The sequence below is a fragment of the Ahaetulla prasina genome, chromosome 3 (assembly GCF_028640845.1).
Source record: "Ahaetulla prasina isolate Xishuangbanna chromosome 3, ASM2864084v1, whole genome shotgun sequence".
Taxonomy (NCBI): Eukaryota; Metazoa; Chordata; class Lepidosauria; order Squamata; family Colubridae; genus Ahaetulla; species Ahaetulla prasina.
The window spans coordinates 97,574,232-97,589,459 of NC_080541.1; the positions used below are offsets into that span (position 1 = coordinate 97,574,232).

At 36.7% G+C, this 15,228-nt stretch overlaps 1 long non-coding RNA gene across 1 annotated transcript; it reads left to right on the forward strand.

The window, feature by feature from the left end:
* The first annotated feature begins 294 nt into the window (after positions 1 to 294).
* On the forward strand, positions 295 to 10,667 carry LOC131195938 (uncharacterized). The gene is made up of 2 exons (XR_009154583.1): positions 295 to 428; positions 10,298 to 10,667. It is a non-coding gene; the product is annotated as an uncharacterized LOC131195938 (long non-coding RNA).
* Positions 10,668 to 15,228: the final 4,561 nt, after the last annotated feature.

Here is a 15,228-nt window from a genome sequence, read left to right on the forward strand (position 1 = left end):
GGCCTACAACCATTTATGGGAGACACCATCGGTATTGCCTTCTTCAGTCCATCACAGTGGGCAGCAAAGCAAGTAAGGGTGGTGGCCAAATCACTAGAGAAACACTTATTTTGCTGTCCACAGTATTAATCAAATAGCCTTTCGTTGACTGTGCCAAGTGTAGTCAGAGTCTACTTGGCATTGTTTGCCTTCCTGTCCAACATTACAATCTGTACTTTCCCTGATGCTCTTTCCTGTTTGGGAAGGAGCATTATATTTAGGATTGAGGCTGAGGCTAGCTGCAGCCACAGTAAAGATTCTACAAGGCTGCATAGGTTTTATCCAGGGTACTCAGCTGTTGTCCAAGACTATCTTTTGCCTCTTCTGTGCAACGGACTGTATGTGTCCTTCACCAATGAAGACACAACTTCTCAGAAAAACTCATCTTGGTGAGTGAATGGCACATGTGGCAGTATGATCCACATACTAAGTATATTTAGTGCATTTCCCCTGAGTGGGAAAAGAAAGTTGATAGGCTTTCCAGATTTTAAGGAATTTCTGCATTTAAGATCTTGCTGGTAGGTGATTTACTATTTCAATAGCTAGAACATAACTTTTTTACATGAGGTTCCACCGAACTGAGAAAGGCTGAGATAAGTTTAGAATTAAAGACGCAAGCTTGTTTGTTGGGAGGAAAGTTATGAATTGGTCTTGTCATAGGCAGTCATGGGATAGATGCACATGACAGGAGAAAGACATTAAATTAGGCACTAGGAGATAATAGGTATGGATGTGACAGGGCAAAACGCTTGTGCTGTCCAACTCTGTCATTAGTAGTGAATGCAAGATGGGGCATTACTTTCCTATTTCTGTGACAGAAGGAGTTTGAATCATGACATTATGAGCCGTAGTGGCGCAGGGGTTAGAATGCAGTACTGCAGGCTACTCCTGCCGACTTCCGGCTGTTTACAGTTCTGCAGTTCGAGTCTCACCAGCTGAAATTGACTCAGCTTTCCATCCTTCTGAGGTCGGTAAAATTAGGATCCAGATTGTTGGGGACAATATGCTGACTCTGTAAACCGCTTAGAGAGGGTTGTAAAGCTCTGCGAAGTTGTATATAAGTCTAAGTACTACTTTCCAGATTCATGGGGTTGGGTCTTCCAGCTTATAAAACTGAAAGCTGTGTTTTCCAGTTTTGGAAGTGGCTGATTTTGGATCAGAACATCAACTGGCAAGCCCCATCCCATCTGGTTTTCTTGTGAGGGATGGGACTTGTGCATTGTTGGCATATTAGGAGCTCTTCCCTTTATATAGCAAGGCCTCTAGCTGTATCATAAATAGAAATATATGCCTCCCCTGGTTAAAACACTGCCAACGCTGAACCATCAGCATTTACTACTCCTATTGGTAATTTCTATCCTACTATAAACATAATGTTGGCAAATTGTTCTGTTTTTGTTTACTGTTTATAGCCCCCTTTATGGACAAGGATCAGTGGATTCCTTTCACTTTGTTTCCTCCTCTTCCTACCAAATGTCGCCAGATGATTGCATAATATTAACCGATCTGTTTCCTTAATGTGGGTTCTTTAATAGATAGATCAACAGGCTTAACCATTTGACATCTGAGTTTCTTTGATATGGGTTTTGCACTAGCTCCAATATTAATGTCTAGAATGGTGCTAATCTGCAATTGCACTAAATCCATGTCCAGATAGTCATGTGATTTCTTGCTTAATGACCGTACCACCTAGCAACAGGATTTACAATCCCAATTAGGGTTATTAAGTGAGGACTACCTGTATTTTATTATGCTTTCATCAAAATAGCCTTGTTGTCTAAATTCTGTTTTTCTACCCTACCAGAAGATCTGCCCATCACAGACATCAGACCCTTCTTGCTTGGTAGAGGCTTATCTATCTTATGATAACTGCCTGTTCCTCTCCAAGAACTATGTGGAGAAACCTCAGTGGCCACTTGCCATGACTTGCCTTTCTAATCAATGAAGCAGATTTTGACAAGGAGAAAAGCCTTCTGAAAAATAATGGCAATGATGGCAAGATGGAAAGTCTACTTGTGGAATGCACTGAGGATATCTTATACAAGCGTCAACCCTCTCTAGAGCCAATTCAGCATCACTTATGTCTACATATCTGTAGAATCTCAACAGATTTCCCTAATTATAGGCTCTACGGGTCATTTTCATGATCTCATGAATTCTTTGGTGTTTATAGGAGCCCAGCAATATTTCCTCAGAAATGGTTAACTGAATAAACCACAATCATATTATGACTTAACATATTGTGCAATCTTAGTTTGTAGCTAGTATGAAAATACCGATTCCTCCATTATGCATCAAACCCACTATTTTCTTTCTGGATTTTCTTTTTAAGCACCAGTTTACTTCATTTTATATTTTCTAGCTAATTTATTGCTTTCCCCCCAGAGACAGTAGGAATATTTACTTCAGTTGCAGTGTACTAAATCAGGTCTGATATTGACATGGCTTTATATATAGTAATGTTAATCATGGATATCACTGAAAATAATATGCAAGTTCTTGATACTATTGCCAGTTGTGGCAAAAAAAAAAGAGAGAGAGAGAGAGAGAAGGAGTTGAATTTTCTTAGTCTCTAGTTCTGGGTGATACTTCAAGTTGCAAACCCTATGTTGTTGTTGTTTATCTCAGAATGTTAGCCAAATGTTTAGACTGGATTTGGTGTTTTTATTCATCTATTGAGTCATTCCCAAGGACCTAGGATTGGCAGTTATTGTTGTCTACCATGTCTCCAGGTACTGCCATGTCTACTATCCAGATTATTATTGTTTACAAATAGACAGTTGCCTGCATACAGCAATCTTTCCCCATCTGGTGTCCTTAAATTTTGTCAGGCCACAATTCCAGCAATCTCTTAACCAGCTTGATCTCCTCTTTTTCACCTCTATGTTGTGACACATCTAGAGTCCTGCTAGGTGAAGATGATGGTGGGTGAAGTACATGCATGCATAGACCTTAGAGTAATACTTGTTTTGTTGAATGCTTTAAATTACGTGAATGACCCCTACATGCAAAGACATCTGGTTAAGAAAGGCTGGGAAAGAGCCATAGCTGTCTGTTTTCTAGCGTTAGCTGATTAGTGAGTAACAGGATGGGAATTAGTAATGGTAAAATGCAGAAAAAGGGATGTAAGAGGTCTGGATTAGAAGAGGGAGGACAGAGCATGAAATTCCATTTGGAAGTAATCTTAGGAACAGTGAAAAGGGCCAGTGGATTATCCTTTATGAGTTGGTTTTTATTACATCAGAATACATACCAAGTGACAGAATTTGCACCTGTAATAAAAATGTGAAACGCTCTGCGCAATCACATTTCAAGTAATTTGAACAAAGTTGAACAACCCAGTTCTGAGCCGAGTAGGTTTTGCTGCTGGGTATGAACAGACTGCCCACATGGAATAAAGTAGCATGGACTCAAGACAGGTTTCTTTCCTGACAAACAGGCTGCAGTGATAAACGGTAGAAGCTGAGAATTATGTTTCTCAAGGGCCAATTAAAAATAAATAAATATAAAACCACCCATTTAAATAAAGAGCAGCCAGACTGAGCTTTCACATAGTTAGCAGCTATAAAGCAGACAATTATAATGACAGGCATGATTGACACGCAGACAGAGGTAGGATTAATCAAGCAGTTAATCCCATTGAAACCAGACATTTAATTAAAGCTTCTTCTGGCAGCCTTTGTCGAATCTCATCCGGGGGTGGTTGGGGGTGGACTTTAAATGTCCTCGCAGGAATCAGCAGAATTGTAGGCACACAATGACCCTCATTAATAAGCCCCCTGATAAATTAGAAGACAGATTTCTTTGGGAGAGCTGCAGAGAAAATACGCAAGCGTGTAAGAGCCAAGATTATAACAATTTTGGGCGAAATTCCCAATCATCAATTTAAACAAAAAATTGCTTTCGTAGCCAAGCAGGTGGTCTAGTTTCAGATTTCTGCTTTTAGTTTAGATTTAGATTTTCCATTTTTTGATTTTTATCATCCCTTTATCTCCCATCACAAGGCCTTGGTAACCATACACTTTTAAAATCTACAAAATGTTTTAGAAATCTTGGTCTCAGTTTAATATCTGTGTCTGCATCATTTCAAATAGAATTGTCTCATTTATCTTGGATGACCCAAGTTTCTTTCTTGAAGAAGTCTCATAAAGTTCACTTATAAAGATGACTTATAAATTTAACAAGTTTAATTTTTCCAGCTTCAAAATAGGGAATGAATAAGTTCACAAAACATGTTTACACACCCCACTAAGTCATGGTTTGTTTAATTACGCATTGTTAACCAAGCCATGCTTACCTGATTTATACATCAGTTGAGCCGTAAACCATGCTTTATAATCTACTACAGCTGGGTTTATATACTGTATCTTTGTTAAGCTAAAGCCAAATAAACCACAAATATTGTTGTGGGATATGTGAGCAAGCCTTTCTTTGTTTAGAAATCAGTAGTACAGTTGAATCTCAAGAGGAAGAATCTCATTTAAATATTCTGCCCATCCTGCTGATGGTAGAATTTTCTATGTTTTAGGATATCTTTCCCTATAATGCGTATTCATCACTGGGGTGTAGTCCTTATGAGAAAAATACTGAGAAAGATGGGCAGAGGGAAGGAAGAAGATACCCATTTATTAATTGCCCAATAGTGAACCTGGGGTTCTTCTGTGCAAATATCTGCATTATTGAATAACTACAGTCCCTCTCAGTTAAAGATTTAACTAGATTGTCAGTGCTGTCTGTCTACATACTGATCATTATGATATTTCCCCCAAACGGAGTGAAATGCATTTCCCCAATAATCTTCTCTATTGCATCCAAGTACTGCTACCAATGTGATAGGTACAGTATTCACACCAAACACATTCAGGGTTTGGTTTTTTTTGCATTAATCATAATGAATTATTATGTATGTATTACCTGCCAACACTAGAAATTAATACAAAGTCATGTGCCAAAATGTTACAGACCCATACAGAGATGTTATTAATCCTGGCATCTATCTAACATTACAAGGGATCAATAACTTACAGGGGGCAAAGTAAACCTTTTAGCAATTTCACTTGCCTAAAATTAGTTCTTTGCTCATTGCATGTAGTTTGGCAATCGGTTATTTGCAAGTATACATTACAGTGGCGTATTGAATAATTTTTATTCTACCGATTTCTTTGCTGGCACAGAAAGACACTTACAGTTTACATTTGAAAACAATAGATATAAATCTCACGAACTCCTGAGAATTATACTGTCTTAAATACACTCTGACTTTATTCCACACTAAGTTATCTGGACCAGTGGTGGGTTGCTTTCCAGTTCGGACCGGTTCTATAGAACCGGTAGTAAAACCGGCTGGAGGCTGTGCCCACTGACCCAAATATCATCAAAACTCTTCTGCTCATGCGCAGAAGAGCGTGCGCGAGCAGAGGGCGTGTGCATGGGCACAATACTAACCAGTGGTAAAGGTAAGTAGAAACCACCCCTGATCGGGACATTTGTGCCATTCTAATGGAATATTTAATAAGAAGGATTTGTCCCCAGGATAGGACTTGCTACAGCTAGTCAATTGCAAGATCGCACAAAGGCAACATGTTAAACATATTGACATACTCTTGTTTGGAATATAATTTTGTTTTAAAAATTTTTTTAAAAGAAAATAAAAACTAATATAAATTAGCATAAAATCAGAAAGAAAAAAAATCAAAGGAAGCTAAAAATGCAAGAAAGGAAAAAAAGTTGAAGAAAAATGATAAAAAGAAGTGGCCTCTGATTTTGTTATAGCAGTTATAAGTACAATTATAAGTTTACCTAGTTCTCTAAAGTTGCAGCATCTCTCTCTTTTTTCTATAACCTATGCTATCTCATTATCAAAACCAAATATCTTAAATTAATTTTTTTCTGTTTTCTGCTAAAAGTCTATAAGGTCTTTTCCAGTCAGCAATAAATGTAGACATTATCTTTTCTCTAATTAAAAATGTCAGTTTGGCCATCTGAACAGGTTTCACCATCTTCATCAACCTTCCTCCATTGTAGGTATTGTCAAATCTTTCCATTTTGTGCATGCAATAATCTTCTTGTAGTTACCATATACAAAAACAAAGTTTCATTGCTTTTTTTCCCCAACTTTTTGTTCATTAGTCTCAAAAGAAAGATCTCTGGTCTCAATCGTACATTAATCTTTAAAATCCTCTGAATCAGTGCAGGTATTTAAATCCAAAATTTTGGGCACATGGCTACCAAGCATGGTAAAGCATCCCTTCTTGTTGTTCACATTTCCAATGTGGATTTGAAGTGCTTTTATACATTCCAGACAACTTCTCTGGTGTATCATTTTCTAAAAATTCTCTTTAAGATTATAACGTAGTATAAATTTCAGGCTTCTCAACTGTGTTTTCCCTATTGTTCTATCTGTATATTATAACCAAAATTTTAGCCCACTTTATCATATAACCTTTCTCTTGTTCTTCTGTTTCAAATTTGACTTTTTGTACCATAGATGCTTCCCAAGTTCCACATCCTTCTAATGCCAAAAACCTTCTATTTCTTAATAGCCTCCATCTAAACCAAACAGCAAGCTGCAAAATACAATTTCAAAACAGGTAAACCCAATTCTCTTCTTTCCTTTCCATCCTATAATACCTTAAACTTTAACCCGTGTTTTTCCCCTGCCTCATAAATTTAGACAAATCCTTTTCCCATGTTTAACTGATGCAACATGAACATCATTGTAGGCAGGACATTCATTTTTATCACAGAAATTCTTCCCAGCGGTGAAAATTATAGCTTACTCCATTTTAACGTATCTTTTTTTAAAACTTCATTCTGTGACTTAACATTTTGAAATAATATACAAATCACATTGTCAGGGTTTTTTTTCAATCTTAAAACCTGTTTTATTCATCAATTCTGTTTGATAGCCTATTTTCTTTTCTTTTTCTTTGTTAACATCTTCGTCTCCTATTTGTTGATCTTGAAACCTGCTAAGGCACAAAATTATTTTAAATTTCCTATTAGTTTCAATTTCCTTTAAAAGATCTCATTTTGTCTTATATTTTCAATAACCAAAATAAACATGAGAGGAAACAGTGGGAATCGCCGTCTTCTTACTTTTTGTATCTAAAAGCTTGTTTTTTTATTATGTTGCTCAAAATACTCCAAAATTTACATTAATCCTCATTGAATATATTCAAAGGGGTTAATATATTCAAAAGAATATATTCAACATGTTGCTGGGAAGTTGTAAGCACAAGGAACTATTTTTATTTTTCCCATGAGTCACTCTTGGCTCAGAAGCTAAGAAGAACTGGGCCAGGTTACTTCTTGGTCAGAAAGCCATATTCATTTCATTTCTATCCCACATTTCCTTCAGAGAGGCCTACTCTGACAATATAGGAGCAGAGCAAAGGTGGGTTTCAGCAGGTTCTGACCAGTTCTGGAGAACCTATAGCAAAAATTTTGAGCAGTTCGAAGAACCAGTAGTAAAAATTCTGACTGGCCCCACCCCCATCTATTCTCTGCCTCCTGAGTCCCAGCTGATCTAGAGGAAATGGGGATTTTGCAGTAACTTTCCCCTGGATTGGGGAAGGAATGGAGATTTTACAGTAACCTTCCCCTGAAGTGGGATGGGAATGGAGATTTTAGAGTATTTTCCCATGCCACGCCCACCAAGCCACGCCCACCAAGCCATGCCACGCCCACCAAGCCACACCCACCAAGCCATGCCATGCCCACCAAGCCACACCCACAGAACCGGTAGTAAAAAAATTTGAAACCCACCACTGGAGCAGAGCTGTGATAATCTATGTAGCAAAAAAAAAAAAGAAAGAAAGAATAAAAGAAAGAAAGAAAGAAAAGAGAGTAAAAAGAAGGAGTCTGATAACATCTTTTCCGACTAATGCATTTTACAAAAAGGTATAAGATTTATTGATATACTTACTTACTTACTTAATTAATTAATTAATTATAAAATTTATAGGCTGCCCACTTTATCGCAAAGTAACTCTGGTGACTTACAATCATAAAAGATAAAAACTATATAAATTAAAAACATAAATAAGTTAATTCAACAGCCAAACACTCTGCCCTCATTAAAAATGGGGAGGGCTGGAGCAGGAGGGGGAGTGAAGTGGGATCTGTTGCCAATCGATCAACCACTTTCATTGTGATGCACCCCCATTGGAGCCCCAAGAAACTGGCAGAGCCAGGTCTTTAGGCTCTTCCAAAAGGTCAGGAGAGTTGGAACCAACCTCACTTGTGGCGGGGGGAGTGTAAGATGTTCTAGAGGGCAGGTGCAACAACAGAGAAGGCCTTTCTTGTGGATCCAGCCAGTCAGAATAATCAGGCTGACGGGGCCCACATCATGCTTCCTCTATCGGTAGGGGTGGGGCATGGGTGGGATGGGCCAACCCAGTGGAATAATATAATTCCTCAAGTACCTTGCACACATACAGTGAAGGGCTTTAAAGATGATTACCAACACCTTGAATTGCATCCAGAAGCACACTGGCAGCCAATGTAACTCACAAAGTAGTGGTGTTACAGGGTCCATTCTTGGGGCTCCAAAAACTGCCTGTACTGTTGCACTCTGCCCTTGCTGTGGTTCAAATGCTCTTCAAGGATAGATTCATGTAGAGCACATTGCAGTGGAGCCCGAATGATTGAATGCAGAGACTCCTGCTCCAGGAAAGGCCACAACTAGTGCACAACCCAAAGTTGCACAAATGCTCTCCCCTTTGAGCAGGAGTCAAAGTCCAGGAGAACCCCCACATTGTGGGACATGATCTGTCTGGGATAGTGTAATCCCATTTAGAATGAAAGATGACTAAGTTCTGGATCTCGAGGGGTCTAAGTCATTCGGTCTTGCCAGGGTTCAGTCAAAGCCTGTTGCCGCATCCAGGCCCCCAGACCTTCCAGGCACACTGCAAGAGGGAAGTAACAGCAACAATTGGGTCCCCAGGAGTAGAAATACAAAGCTGGGCATCATCAGCCTACTTCAGATACCTCAATCAATAGTGACAGATGACCTCACCCACTGGCTTTCATAAGCTACATTTGAAGTGAGTGCAGTTTGTAAAAGTTTATGCTTTTGAATAACATTTGTTAGTGAAAAATGGTGTTCTCAAACTCCTATTTTTTTTTAACTAACAATTTCCATGACAATTATCTGGGGTCCATAAAATAAAATGGAACAATCATTCATATTAGATCAATAACTCTTGCCTAAAGTTCAGCCTCTGTGTGTAATGATTTATGAACCACAAAGAACTCATCACTCAAGAGAACATAGTTTGCAAATAAATAGCTGAAAGTTGATGTGCCCTATCAAAATATGAAATGTACTACCTAAAATATTTAATGTTATTAAATATTTAATCAAATATTGAATACTTAATTAAATATTAACTAAAAAAATATATTAAACCTTTAATTAAATATACACTAGCATTTAGAATTTCTGTCACTCTCCTTTCCTCAGAAAACCTACAGCAGGTGATGGTAGATAGTTGACACACAGTGGGTCTCAGGAAAGCTAGGCAAGTAGCATCTGAATGAAAGTTGAATGGGTGACAATGAGGAAATCCCAGACAAGCTGGAAAGTTGAAATTGCATCGCAAAAGAAGGCAGTGCCAAACCACTTCCATGCTGTTGCCAAGAAAATTGCATGGATGTGTTGATGAACTGGCTAGAAAAAAAGTGTTTACCAAAATAAGTGTTTGGTTCTGGGAATTTATAAGAAGCGTTGAAATTATATAACAACAAAAACCACATCGCTTCTGCATTCGATATCTATTCCACACTCCCACATCATTTAAACTGCGTATCAGGTTCGGGGGGGAGGGGATGAGAAGAGCTCCAATTCAAAATTAGTTTATAACATATGCATGTCCATTCTTGGTTTAGTTTGTATGGTTTGTTTTTAAGTCTGAGAACTATCAACTGAGTAATCTCAAAGCTCATTTCCATGATGTGGTTTCACTGCTCACTACTGCAAAGCATGTTTTAAAAGTCTTCCAGCACTTGGATGTCTGATCTCATTGAAAGGCCTTGAAATGATTTAGTTTTCAGCACTTTTTTTTTTAAAAGATGTCCTTGGATTTTGTTAGTAAGTTTAATTTTCCCCCAGCTGTAAATTATTATTTTAAAAAATCTAATCCAAAAGTATTGGAAAAGAAAACTTAACTTCACTTTTTGCATTGGCTGCATGCTTCCCTGACACGAAGTACATTTTATTTCTATTTAAAAAATATTCCATTCTTTTCTTTTGTAGGTACTACTCATCTATGAATGTCGTGATCAGCTTTAAAATGGCCCACTGGTGAATATTTCCATTTGTACCTGCTGGTTCCTCACCTGATGTAGCTATGCAATGATGCAGCTAAAAGACGGTCATTTTATCATAATGTCTGCGGAAAGCTCTATTGTTTGTTTGAGATGTATAAATTGTGGTCTCAGAAGCACATTCAGATCTACAATGTCATAGGTGAGGCCCCTCCAAAGATTATTTCCAAGCTGTAATTTTTGAGGTAATAGAAGTGGAAAGTTATTGAACGTATATATAAAAGAATAATTATATTAATTGTATTTAAGTAGATTCATTGTGAATGAGAAATAAATATTAAAATATTTTTTGTCTTCTTCTTGCCCACTTTTTAGACTGAGATCTCTGGCATGGATGTAAAAGGCCAGGTATAGTTTAATACCCCACCCCATCCCTAGGTTGTATAGTCTGGTTTATAAGTATGTATATTTGTTAGCAGAATTAGAAGATAATAATGAAGAGGACATCCAACCTTAAGCCAAAGTATAGATCCCTGTTTCCTATCTGTCATTCAAGGAGATTAGCCTGCAGGTTTGAGTGGATATTTTCAGTAACAAACAATTGACAATTAATAAGATACAATATCTGAACTGGATCAGGTCAAATGTCTAGCGAACAATTATTTTGGAGTTTTTGATGCTCTCTACGCTTGGTTGTTTGCTGGCAGATGTTTTGTTACCTGACTGGGTAACATTATAAACAAACAACTACGCTCAGAGAGCACCAAAGACTCCAGTTCAATCCTGAACAATGTATATTTTCTATTGGAATAATTACTTTTTGTATTTTATGATATTTTGTTATGGACCTTTAATACTTAAGCATATGAATTACAATAATATTGTATGTCAATATTATGTCAATAAAATGCCAACAAATATTCACCTCTTTAATTTTGAGCTGCAGTAAGAAAAGAATATATTATATTTTTCCCTATCTCAGTATGCAAATGAAGTTTAATCCCTTCATTACTTTTATTATGTTATAGAATCCACTAAGATCCCACAGGCCGGATGCATCACATGCTGGCCACGCCCACACCCAGTTTAGCGAAGGGGGGAAAAGTTCCAATATGTCATTTGATAGCGCCATGATGTGAGTTTGACACCCTTGCACTAAGAAATACATCTAATGGGGTTTCTACATTCATGCATATAGGAGTACAAACACAGTTTCCAAATAACTGTTATACATTTCATACTTTCTAATGAGCTTATTGGTTTCTTTTTACACAGAGGAATATCTCAGCGTGTCTAAAAGAAAATAATTGATTTTGATAGTTGGTTTGGAAATAAAATTGCTTTGCAATTAGGAATAATCAGAAATTAAGGATAATCAATGTAGATTTTTAGGGATTACAGAATCTAATTATTCAAATGCCAGTGAACTAATTCAGCAGTGTCCTTTAGTCTTTGAAGACTAGCTGGCTATGCATATAAAAAAATGGAAAATTGTGATCTACATGCTGCATTTAGCCCTCTCTTCCCCAGCACTATAATTTAAAAGTATAATTTTTGCCGAAATGACAAATACATTCGTAATTCCACTCTTAACAGTTAGTTAACATTTATTTTAATTAACATGAATCTGATGTCAAATTAAATTAAAATAAAGCATAAAAGTCTTAAATCTGTAGTTTAAAAACATTTTCTAGAGAGTAAGGTACATCGAAATCAGTGGGATTTCTTAGTATATTTTCAGAAATTCAAAAATAGATGGTAATAATCAAGGGTAACAATAATAACAACAATAATGGTCTAATCTTCAAATATTAATGATTTTGTTTCAGCAGCTAGATCAAGAACTGCTGGGGAAGGGGGAACAAGATGGGTTGTGAATAGGAGGAAACACTGCGCTAACCTAGGTGGTGCAAGGAGAGACCTCTCTGAAGGAGGCTGCTTGGCTACCAGACAAGATGGTACTACCAGTTCCATAGAAATTAGGTTTTAAATATGTTTCAAGGTACCAAGCAATAAGGTGACAGAGGTTTCTGAACTGGACTTGCTGAGCAGTTGAGGTTTTCAGGGGGGAAAAAAGACCATTTTAAAGAGTTTATCATCCTGTACTACACAACCTGTTACAGCATCATTTCAGATCATTATTTTCTGCTTCAAGGACTATGTGTGGAAATTGTAGCTGCCCCCTATACAGATATAGTTTCTCAAAGATAAAACTATAGATGGTTTTACTGCACCATTTGTAGCATATAGCATGCTTTGCCTACTTGGATGGACAACAATGGGATAATTGCCCCCACTCTATCTCAGATTATTGTGTCTGGCATGCATTGCATTAACCACAGATTGTTTAAATAGTGTGTATAAAATAAACCACAGCTGGTTGCATCTGCATATGCTATGCCATATATCATAAGCCATATCCCACAGTTTGCAAACCACATTATCTGGCTTCACACAATAGATTAAACCAATGGTGGGATTCAAGTAATTTAACAACCAGTTCTCTGCCCTAATGATTTCTTCCAAAAACCAGTTTGCCAAACTGCTCAGAAAGTTAACCGGTTCTCCCGAAGTGATGCAAACTGGCTGAATCCCACCACTGGATTAAACCCAAAACAAACAGTCAACTTTGTGGGATAGGCTTTGAGTGAATATAGTTTATGATTTGGTGATGTTATCATATCCACAATGTTTGGATTCACATAAGGTCTTAAGCTATAGTATTGACTAGTTGGTGCTTCAAATTAAACTGCCTTCTGTGATTTGTACAGGTAAATTGGTGCTTATCACTAAGCATTGTTAATAGCAATACAATAGCACTCAGACTTATATACCACTTTATAGAGCTTAACAATCCTCTCCAATATTCTTAAAGAATCAACATATTGCCCCCAACAATCTGAGTCCTCATTTTACTAACCTCAGAAGGATGAAGGCTGAGTCAACCTTGAGCCAGTAAGGATTGAACCGCTGGCAGTCAGCAGAATTTGCCTGCAATACTGCATTCCAACCAGTGTGCCACAGTGGCTCTTAATTAAATGTTAAGTTTAATGTTTTATCTTTTAATGTCTGATTTTCTGATGTTTTAATCCTTGTTTTCTTCTGTTATTTATGACATTGTAAACTGCCCAAAGTTGCTTGGTAGAGACGAGTGGCATAGAAATTTAATAAATAAATAATAGCATGGTAACTCACTACTGTGTAATTCATACTTTAAACAAATCACAGCTCAAGGCAATGTGTAAACCCAGACCACATATCCTTTTCAGTCAGGATCAGGAGTTGGGGCTTCCTTTCTCGACACAGCTTCTCTCTCCAGCTCTCTCAAGCCTTCATAAATCAGCTCAGATATTTGTAGATCTCTTGCCTAGCATGTGGCTGAGAAGAAAAGCAGCAAATCATCCTGTCTGTTACAATACTATGTACGCCTCATGGAGCTCATCAGGGCAGCCGTTGCTTTGGGCCATGAAGAAAAACGCAGCTGGCAAGAAGTGCGCTAGCACAATCAATGCACCCTGAATGCCGCAGACTTGCACAGTCTGGAAAACAATTTCCTCCACTTCTGTGGCCACAATTCATTCTGGACTTTGCTAGAGGGATGTTCTGCATGTGGGGTATGAGGTGAGGCCAAGTCAATTAGGATGTGTTCAACAGTTTCCCATACTTTACAAGTGCTGTAATAGAAGGCTAATTTCTGGCTTAATTAAAGTCAGGTTGTTGCTTCTGGACAGTATAGAGGGACTGCTTCATTTTTGGCATCTATGCACACTTTCCTCAGTATACATATTACAATCATTTGCACATGTCCACTTCTCTTATTTTTCAAATCTGTTCTAGGAGATACATCAACGCAATTAAGACTCCCCCTTTTGGAAAAAAAAAAGTTTCATGAAATATAAAGTGGAGACCAGAGCTAAGAAGATTGAGGGTGGTATGTGTTAGGATTCAAGATTAATTTTCTCAGAACTCAGTAAAATAATATATTATTTAAAATACATAGCTGTCCAAGAAAACAGTTATTTTATTATTTTATTCCTTTCTCTTTCTTTATCCTGAGTTATGTTCTAAAGAACCTACTTCATATATTTTCCCAAGGGACCAACCAATAATTTAAAAATTACAATATAATATAATATAATATAATATAATATAATATAATATAATATAATATAATATAATATAATATAATATAATATAATATAATATAATATAATATAATATAATATAATATAATCATATCATATCATATCATATCATATCATATCATATATATGATAGTATAATAATAAATATATGCAACAAAACCATAAACTATCTTAATAATAAGACTAATAAGAATAGCCCTCAATAACAAACATATAAAATGTAACCCAATAATTAAAACTATTTATAATAAAAGCTCTTGTATGGTAGATAAAACCTTTACTGAAATAAAAGCACTAGTAAATAAAAGTACTTTTAGAACATTGAAAGACTTGTGATAGAATATCTCCAGTGGAATTTCATAAACATGATGCTGCTTCTTCACTGTGCCTACTAATTTTATTGTTTTTATAAGCAGAGACAGTGTTTACGGAGCATGGAGAGAATTTGACATAGAAGAAGCTGGTATTTTTTTTGTTTTTTTTTAAGTTTTTCTACTAGCTTTCATGGAACCCAGAATTATATAGTAGGTCTGGACCAGAGAGTTGCTGTACACCAGAAATGACTATGAATTTTCCAGACGTTGCACAAATATGTGGCTATGTAATTTTTGACAGCAGATACACATTAGAGATGCAATTATAAAAGTGAGAAGATAGATGTATAAATTGAAAAAGTAACTTTTCTAGAAGAAATTCATATTACAGGAATGACGTTCTTATCCGAGTTCATGAATTCTGATTAAATCATTGATTCTTCAGCAAGATTAATCGGTTA